A 9,202-nucleotide genomic window follows, 5' to 3' on the forward strand; every position below is an offset into this window, starting at 1 on the left:
ACCCTTTTGTACCCATTTGCTTCCAGATCGCCCTGTAACTCCGCCACAGCTCTGGCGGCAGACACTGTCGCCGACGGAGCCCCCCACCAAAAACAGCTCCTTTCTCACCTGCAATTTCTCATTAAGGGCCCCCTGCCAATCCACGGGAAGGGATCCCTCCCTACTGATGACAGATGGGCCCCATCTATATCCCAATGGTCCTTGCCGTTAGACCGCAAGTGTCTCATGAAACCAAAAGACCTTCTGGCCTGTGACTTGTGCCAAGAACTAATCCTCAATGGGAAAGTTCCAGTACTCCACCTGACTATGCCCCGTGCCAGCTCTGGTTGAATTTAGTAATTTACGACACTTACAAACCCAGGGTTCTAATACTGGGCTAAGAAATGAGGCACCAGATGACCTTAAATAAATCGGCTTGGAGTGGCTGGGTGTTCACATAGCCTGAAACATGGTTAGATGCCACAAAGTAAGTGGCAGTGCCTTAACCGTATATGTGTTGTAAAGGCCACTAGGACCTCTTCCATCCTAGTCAAGGGGATTGCTAACCTACTCTCCTTACATACAACACAAGTGAAATGACAAGTTGTGCCATGCGGGGAGGGTAAGAATTATCCAGCCCGCCATACTTCCTTCCCCAGCTATCTGTGCATAGAGCTTGTTGGAGCATGATGCGTGTGTATTTATGAAATGCAAGTGTTTCCGCAAGCATGTTGCCGCAGGATCTGCAATCTCTCTTACCCCGCTACTGATATAATTCTAACAACCCCGGAAGGAAGGAGGGATACTTGAACCCGAAAGTGGCCAGTGGGCTGCACCCCACGGGGATCTGGCAGTCATGTTTAAACTTTATATCCTTACAGCATGGCAGCAGACACCGCTGCAAGATGCCTTGGTGTGCAAGCGCCTGGTAGTTGCCCTACTCCATTTTGAAACTACTTAAGAACAGAATATGTTACATCAGTAGAAGCAAATGCAACATTGTTTATAGATGGTTTATTCATAGACATTGTCTGTAACACTGTTAAACCTAGGATTAAAGATCATTGTGTCGTTTTATTTAGAACATGATGAATTCTGTGTGTGAACCATCAAATAAATTTGACATGCGTCATGAAAAGTATTTAACATTGCTCTAAGATGGCGCCCATTTTAACTATAGTTTGACATATGTTTTTATAAGTGTTTACCATCATTCCAAGATGGATCCTATTTTGCTGCATGTCTGTAAATGATCTAGTATAAACGTCCTTTTTTTATTTCCTATACTGGTTTTCACTGCTTTCACTTTAAAATAATTTGTTGTATTGCCACCCCTGACCCATGTCCAAGGCTATGCTTCGCCAAAAAACTTCGGCCGTAGTTTTTCTGCCAAATAAACTGCATTTTGCTTCACTAGCACTATTAGTGTGTGTGCCTTTCCTTTACACGAAGAGCAGAAGTTTCTTTGGTGTATATATACGGAGGCCTGTGAGCAAGGGCGCAATGCCGGAAATGCGTAAGGCCATTGATGTTTCCTGGCTTCATCCCTGTAATGCTGCAACCTTCAATAAAGATGTGTGAACCTACCTGATGTGCGGCTCCACTCGAGGGCAACCTTTTCTTCCAATATTATGCAGCGTGTCCAGTCACGGAGCCGCACTGCCGTGAGGAGCGGATCCTGGACGACACAGTGTTCTATGTATTGGACAGTTAGACTACTTTGTGAAGGACGGTCTACGGCAGGGTTCATGAGGAGGTGGCTTGTGAGGCATAACCCACTTGGTTAAATTGTGTGGGTCAACAGCGGAGCCTACTGGGGCGGATGGCAGCACTGCAAGTACCATCATGCAATTCTCCCGGAAACCTGTGAAGGCGGACTTAAAATATATATTGTGTCATGTGTCTGCACTACAGCTGATGACTACGGAGGCCTGTGAGCAAGGGCGCAATGCCCAAATCGCGTAAGGTCATTGATGTTTCCTGGCTTCATCCCTGTAACGCTGCAACCTTCAATAAAGATGTGTGAACCTGTCTGATGTGCGGCTCCACTCGAGGGCAACCTTTTCCTCCAATATTATGCGACCTGTCCAGTCGCGAAGCCGCACTACTGTAAGGAGCGGATCCTGGACGACACAGCGTGTTGTCTGTATTGGACAGTTAGACCACTTTGTGAAGGGCAGTATTATGGCAGCGTTGATGAGAAGGTGGCTTGTGAGGCATAACCCACTTGGTTAAATTGTGTGGGTCAATAGCGTAGCCCACTGGGGCGGATGGCAGCACTGCAAGTACCATCATGCAATTCTCCCAGAAACCTATAAAGGCGGACTTAAAATATAAATTGTGTCATGTGACTGCCATACAGCTGATGACTATGGAGGACAGTGAGCAAGGGCGCAATGCCCGAAACGCGTAAGGCCATTGATGTTCCCTGGCTTCATCCCTGTAACGCTGCAACCTTCAATAAAGATGTGTGAACCTACCTGATGTGCGGCTCCACACCAGGGCAACCTCTTCCTCTAATATTATGCAGCACGTCCAGTCGCAGAGCCGCACTGCAGTGAGGAGCGGATTCTGGACGACACAGCATGTTGTCTGTATTGGACCGTTAGACCAGTTTGTGAAGGGCAGTATTATGGCAGCGTTGATGAGAAGGTGGCTTGTGAGGCATAACCCACTTGATTAAATTGTGTGGGTCAACAGCGGAGCCCACTGGGGTGGATGGCAGCACTGCAAGTACCATCATGCAATTCTCCTGGAAACCTGTGAAGGCGGACTTAAAATATAAATTGTGTCATGTGACTGCAATACTGCTGATGACTATGGAGGCCTATGAGCAAGGGCGCAATGCCCGAAACGTGTAAGACCATTGATGTTTCCTGGCTTCATCCCTGTAAAGCTGCAACCTTCAATAAAGATGTGTGAACCTACCTGATGTGCGGCTGCACTCGAGGGCAACGTTTTCTTCCAATATTATGCGGCGCATCCAGTCGCGGAGCCGCACTGCCGTGAGGAGCGGATCCTGGACAACACAGCGTGTTGTCTGTATTGGACAGTTAGACCGCTTGGTGAAGGGCAGTATACGGCAGCGTTCATGAAGAGGTGGCTTGTGAGGCATAACCCACTTGGTTAAATTGTGTGGGTCAACAGCGGAGCCCACTGGGGTGGATGGCAGCACTGCAAGTACCATCATGCAATTCTCCCGGAAACCTGTGAAGGCGGACTTAAAATATATATTGTGTCATGTGACTGCACTACAGCTGATGACTACGGATGTCTGTGAGCAAGGGCGCAATGCCCGAATCGCGTAAAGCCATTGATGTTTCCTGGCTTCATCCCTGTAACGCTGCAACCTTCAATAAAGATGTGTGAACCTACCTGATGTGTGGCTCCACTCAAGGGCAACCTTTTTTCCAATATATATATATATATATATTATATATATATATATATATATATATATATATATATATATATATATATATATATATATATATATATATATATTTATTTATATATACTGCTCCGTGGTACACCAACGAGCGGGGCACGCACTGGGCGGGTGCCATATTTGCGGTGGCGTTCCGCAATTTGTATCAGGCTCCAAGATCCTTCATCGTGTGATAGAGAAGGAAAAAACAGCTCTCCTGGGACTTCGTTACAGCAGCAAGTTTATTTTGACAGAAACAGACGCGTTTCGGAAAAAGCTTTTCCTTCTTCAGTGTTTACAGTTTGGTATAACATCATCGCTTTTAAAGGGGAACCACATTCATTTCATTAACATGGAAGAGGGTTTTCGCGTATTGTAGATTTTCAACCAGCGCCATTTTAGAAAAGGAGATTTCTCGTATTTACAAAATCTTTCCTTATACATAAATGTATTTCAGATAAATATCAACGTCATTTTAAAGAAAAAGAGATATCTCATTGAAACAAATTATTATACATAAATGCACTACGGGTACATATGTTAAGAACCCAGCAATTTCATTCTTTTTTTAATACATGATGTAAATTATCTTGCCGTGGATCGGCATTCGCAACCGTATATGTAATCGGTTGCTGATATGGTACTCTCTATTCCATGATTATCAAGCCTAATATAGGCCTATGGTAATAAATTCCCATTAAGTGCAACAAGGCTGCTTTAGCATCAATTAACTGAACATATTCCATCATCGTTTTCTTTTCACTCGTAATCCTATTTGCCAAGGTGTACTATTAATTCCTCCCCACTATTTAATCAATTCGGGGACTTTGTGCCAAGGTCTATGGTATAGCGGGATTCCAACCTTCTTAATTTTAGAACTCTATCCTCTCCTCTTATGAGAAGTGGTACATAGTCGATGCAAAAGTAGCGTAACAGGTCCCTGTCGCTATTATGTTTTACAGAATAGTGGCACGCCACTGGTTAACTAAAACCTTTTTTTCGTGATTGCGCGCATGTGCTCCAATATTCTCAGTTTCACCATGTTAATCGTACTCCCTATGTATTTTAACCCACAGGGGTACGTAAGGCAGTACACCACATGGGTAGTTTAGCAAGTCGTGAATTTATTAATCCTTTTGTCCCATTTACACCTTTGATTTTATAAGATAGGGTTCTTTGACTAAAGGCACAGGCCTCGCATCTTCCGCAGGGAAAAAAAACTTTCATGTCCTTCAGAGTTCCCTGTCTTGGGGGCACATTCTCTAAATGACTGTGAACCAAACTATCCTTTAAACAGCGTGCCTTCCTAAAGGTAATCAATGGCCCCGCTGGTATATCAGTTGCAATGATATTGTCTGTCTTAAGTATGTGCCAATTTGTTCTCATGATGTTTCTGAGTTTATTGGAGTCACTCGAATAAGTGGTGATCATTCTAAACTTTCCTGTCTCATATTTTTGATGGAGTTTACGTTTTAATAGATCTTTCCTTGGAAGGGTTCTAACTCTCTTAAGAGTACTTTCAAGAAGATTCGCATCGTACCCTCTGGTTAAGAATCTATCTACACTCCCACTTACTGTCTCTTCAAAGTCACATTCCCTAGAACAGTTTCTCTTTAATCTTAAAAAATCGCCATAGGGAATGCTGTTCTTTAGTTTCTTGGGATGCGCGCTTGTGGCGTGAAGTGTGCTGTTCCCAGCAGTGGGCTTTCTGAAAAGGGAAGTGGTGATTTTGCCCTCTAGAATATCCACTCTCAGATCTAGATAATTCACCTTTACCGAACTGATCTCCCCTGTAAAGTGGAGATTAGCTTCATTCTTATTCAGCACTTTTATATATTCTGCTTCACTCTCAGGGCCATCCCACACTAAAAACAGGTCATCAATGTACCTGTGCCACGCCACTATTTTGCTGGTCCATTCCTCATTGTCCGGGGACCAGGCCACCTGCTCCTCCCACCAGCCCACGAACAAGTTCGCATAACTGGGGGTGAAGCAGGTGCCCATCGCGGTTCCGGACGTCTGCCTGTACAGATCTCCCTGAAAAGTAAAGATGTTATTATGCAGACAAAATTCAATGAGTTCCAGTAGCATGGTGTTATGTGTTGCAAACCTCAATGATCTATTATTTTAATATTATATATATATTATATATTATATTATATTTAATGACCGCTTTAAGGTCCTGTGTGTGATTAATGCAGGTATACAAGCTTGTAATATCAAGGACCATCATACAGAAAGAGGGCTGCCACTCCAGTGTTTCTATATGTTCTATAAAGTTAGTAGTGTCCTTGATACAAGATTTCAATTCCAAACCTGCGCTGAACAAAAAATGGTCCAGAAATTTCGAAAGATTCTCAGTCAGACTCCCCAAAGAGGAGACTATTGGCCTGCCTGGTGGTCTGATTTAATTTTTATGCACCTTAGGCAGGTGATAAAATGTTGGTAGGGTGGGGTTCGCATTCCTCAAAAACAAATGTTCATCAACGTCCAGTAACTGCTAATCATGCCATTTTTGATAAGGGTATGAAATTCTCGTATACTGTCTTGATATGCCATTGTGGTGGTTAACTCATAGCATTCTTAATTCTTTAGCTGTCTGAGTGCCTCTTCCACATAATAGTCACGGGACATCAAAACTACATTTTCTCCCTTATCCAAAGGTTTGTAGATGACAGTGGTGTCATCTACAAATACCGTCGGTATTCTAGAGAGGTCAACTATCCTGTCCTGATTCCAGTCCTAAAGTCTCCTGAATCTATATCAGGGGACCCCCACCAGCCCTTCGGCCAGAGGGTTGGTCTTCCACACCATGCTTGGTAACTATGTATTTCCATTATTTGTTAATGTCTTTTATTTATTCTCTCTCTTTGAGCATTGTTTTTGCGTAAGTCCGAGATAAATGTATTGTGTGGTTATTTACTTTAAAGTATAGAAAAGCTTAGCTTATGTTAATTATCACCATCAACTAGTTTAACTAATGGTCCATTGACCAGAGGAAAGAACTTGTTCATCTGTGAAGGGTTAGTTATAAATGAACAGAGGTATTGAATAAACTAATCCTAACAGTTTGTGAAAATTATAAAACTTGACCAACCAGCAGTTTTAACCACTGTGTGTTATGGGTAGTGGAGTATCTGTTGTTGGTGAACCGCTGGATCAGTAGGTATTTGATGGAGTGGGGTTGGGTATACTGAAACTGGCAAAAATGTTGTCTGTCCAGGTCAAAGTTGCTGGCTTGTCAACTGTAATGTTGCTGATTGAGGATAATATTGTGTCTAACAGGTGTCTGGTGTTGTAAGTGGGTTTGGTAATGTGCTGGGTGAGGCCACGACTTACAAGGTTTTCTGTCTGGATCAGTGCAATCTTTTATGTGAAAGTTAAGATCTCCGTGGAGGGGGAAGGTGCTGGCATTCATGATAAGAGGTGCGATGAAGTCTGTGATGTCACTGGAAAAGTTGGTGCGGGGTTCAAGTGGTCTCTATTAGAGGGTTCCACCCAGGAAGAAGTTGGCTGTGCTGTTTATCTTGAACATGAGATGTTCCACATAGATGGTGCGAGTGTCCTGTAGGTGGTGCAACTGATGGTATCTTTAAATATGATGGCAATTCCACCTCCAGGTTTGTGCGGATGGTCTTGTCTAACATTCTTGTAGCCAGCTGGGACGGCGGAAACAATGTCTTCTGCTGAGGTTGGGTTTAGCTATGTTTCTGTGAGAAAAAGCAGGTGCAGAGCCTGGTCGTGCAGTAGGTCCGATATCTCTTTGGCATGTTTGGTGAGCGAGCGGGTGTTGAGGAGCATGCTTGTGAGTGTGGCGCTTTCTTTGGTTGGTGTTTGGTCAGTGTGAGCATGCGCAAGTGAGGTGCTGGGTGCTGTTGTTATGTGTGGTGGATGTAGGGTGCAGGAGAGTGCATGAGAACTTGCAGAAGGTGCAATTGAACACTCTTTCCGTGTTGTGTGGTGCAGTATGGCAGCAGTGCAGAGAGTGGCAGCCTGGAGTTATGAGCATGAAGGACTGCAGCAGGGTAATGGTCGGTAGGGGGGAGAATCTGGATTCCTGGTGCTGGGCGCTGTCCAGGTGGAAACAGGTGCAGACAGGCTTGCCTTTGGCGAATTTTTGGTGTACTTGTAGTGTTACCGCTGGGTGTCACCACTGCAGCTGCCATCAAATAGGTCCTGGGAGTAGGGTGACCCGACGTCCCTGGTTTTCCCCGGACCGTCCCTGTTTTTGGAGAAGTGTCCCAGTGTCCCGACACTTTTTTCCAAATAGAATAAATGTCCGGGGTTTTGAATAGTGTTCTGATTGAACACAGAAATGTCCCATTTTTTTTTATGGAGTAGTGGGAAGGGAAATCCTTTAAAGAGAGACATTTTCTCTCTGGATTTCCCTTCTCTTTCTACAAGCAGCAAGAATGTCATTGTGCCAGCCATCGGAACAACAGCTTCCAAACAGCCAGCACAACCCAGCTTTACTCACTGGGGTCAGAGGTCACCGCTTGCACCAAGATCCATCCAGCCACCAGTGTGACACTGCTCTGCCCTTTAAAGCGAGCATGTGGACTGCAGTAGAATTTAGCAGCAGCCAGGAGGAAAGGAGTTTTGATTGAAGCCGATCTGCATGGAACCTCCCAAGCCCTGACAGCAGCAGCAAGTCAGGACCCTGCCTCCATGTCAGAGCTGCTCCAGCCAGGATCCATCAGCGGCCACAGGAGATGCGCCTTCCCAGCCTAAAAACCAGCACTGGAGTTGCAACATAAGAATTTAAAAGACAGTGGGACATTTTCTCTTTGTTGTTTGGCTTGTGTGGTGTGTCCACCCCCCCCCCCCCAAAAACAAATCACTGCCCATTTGTTTAAACTTTCTTGGGCACAAGTCAGATTAGGGTTGCCATCTTTCCCAGAGACAATTGTCGGCAATTTCAACCCATTTTTCATTTACTTAAAAGAAAACCATCTGCTATAATTTTTAACATTGGCATGCTATTTTTATTTACTTTACTTAGCCATCAGGGGTAAAAAAAATATGGTGATACTAAGAAAGGAAATGCAACCATAATTAGAAACTTGCACGCACCAGGAGGAGTGGATCCCTGTGGCTCACATAGATAGGTCAAAGCAACTCTGCTTTTGGCAGAGTGTCTTTTTTATTTCTTTTTTAACAAAGATACTGCATGGGGGTTACATGAAGGTTGGATGAGTTACAGAGGCCTCTTAAGCTGCCAGTGGTGGTTCTGCATTCAACAGTACACAGAGAACCACATAGGAAGCTGGCATCAGCCATCACCAGGTGATGTGGCAATCCACATGCCACATTCATTGTGCTTCAGTGCCACATAATCCTAGTGGCCCTTTACATTATATAGAGAGCATCAATTAAACAAGCATGTAAATTTGTGCATTGGAAATATTACAAAAGATGTGGACTACAAGTTATAGGAGTCACATGTCATCCATACTTCTGGCCATTATATGTAAGAGCGGCTGACCTGTAGAAACAAAGGGGTAGATTTGCTGAGTGTTCACACAAAGCAGTAACTAAAGTTGCTGAGTTGCATGAAATGGAGACAGTACAATAGCGCCATACCTACAGTGCAAGTATGTGCTTGTGAATCATATGTCATGGGTGATTGCATGGAACCCCATTGTACACCCCCTTGATGCAAAGTAGCAAAGTAGCATTTACCACTATTTTACTTTATGGCTACTTTCCAATGCAAATCAGGATTTGCATTGGAAAGTAAAACCCAAGGCAACTCTTTGCGCAACGTTTGCGTCACTTTTGTGACAAAGTTTACAG

The 9,202-nt window shown here is 44.2% G+C and overlaps 1 non-coding gene across 1 annotated transcript; it reads right to left on the minus strand.

Annotated features, from left to right (window-relative positions):
* Positions 1–443: 443 nt before the first annotated feature.
* LOC144820614 (U6atac minor spliceosomal RNA) lies at positions 444–568 on the minus strand. The gene has a single exon (XR_013607891.1). It is a non-coding gene; the product is annotated as a U6atac minor spliceosomal RNA (small nuclear RNA).
* Positions 569–9,202: the final 8,634 nt, after the last annotated feature.

The sequence above is a fragment of the Lissotriton helveticus genome, chromosome 2_1 (genome assembly GCF_964261635.1).
Source record: "Lissotriton helveticus chromosome 2_1, aLisHel1.1, whole genome shotgun sequence".
NCBI classification, from domain to species: domain Eukaryota; kingdom Metazoa; phylum Chordata; class Amphibia; order Caudata; family Salamandridae; genus Lissotriton; species Lissotriton helveticus.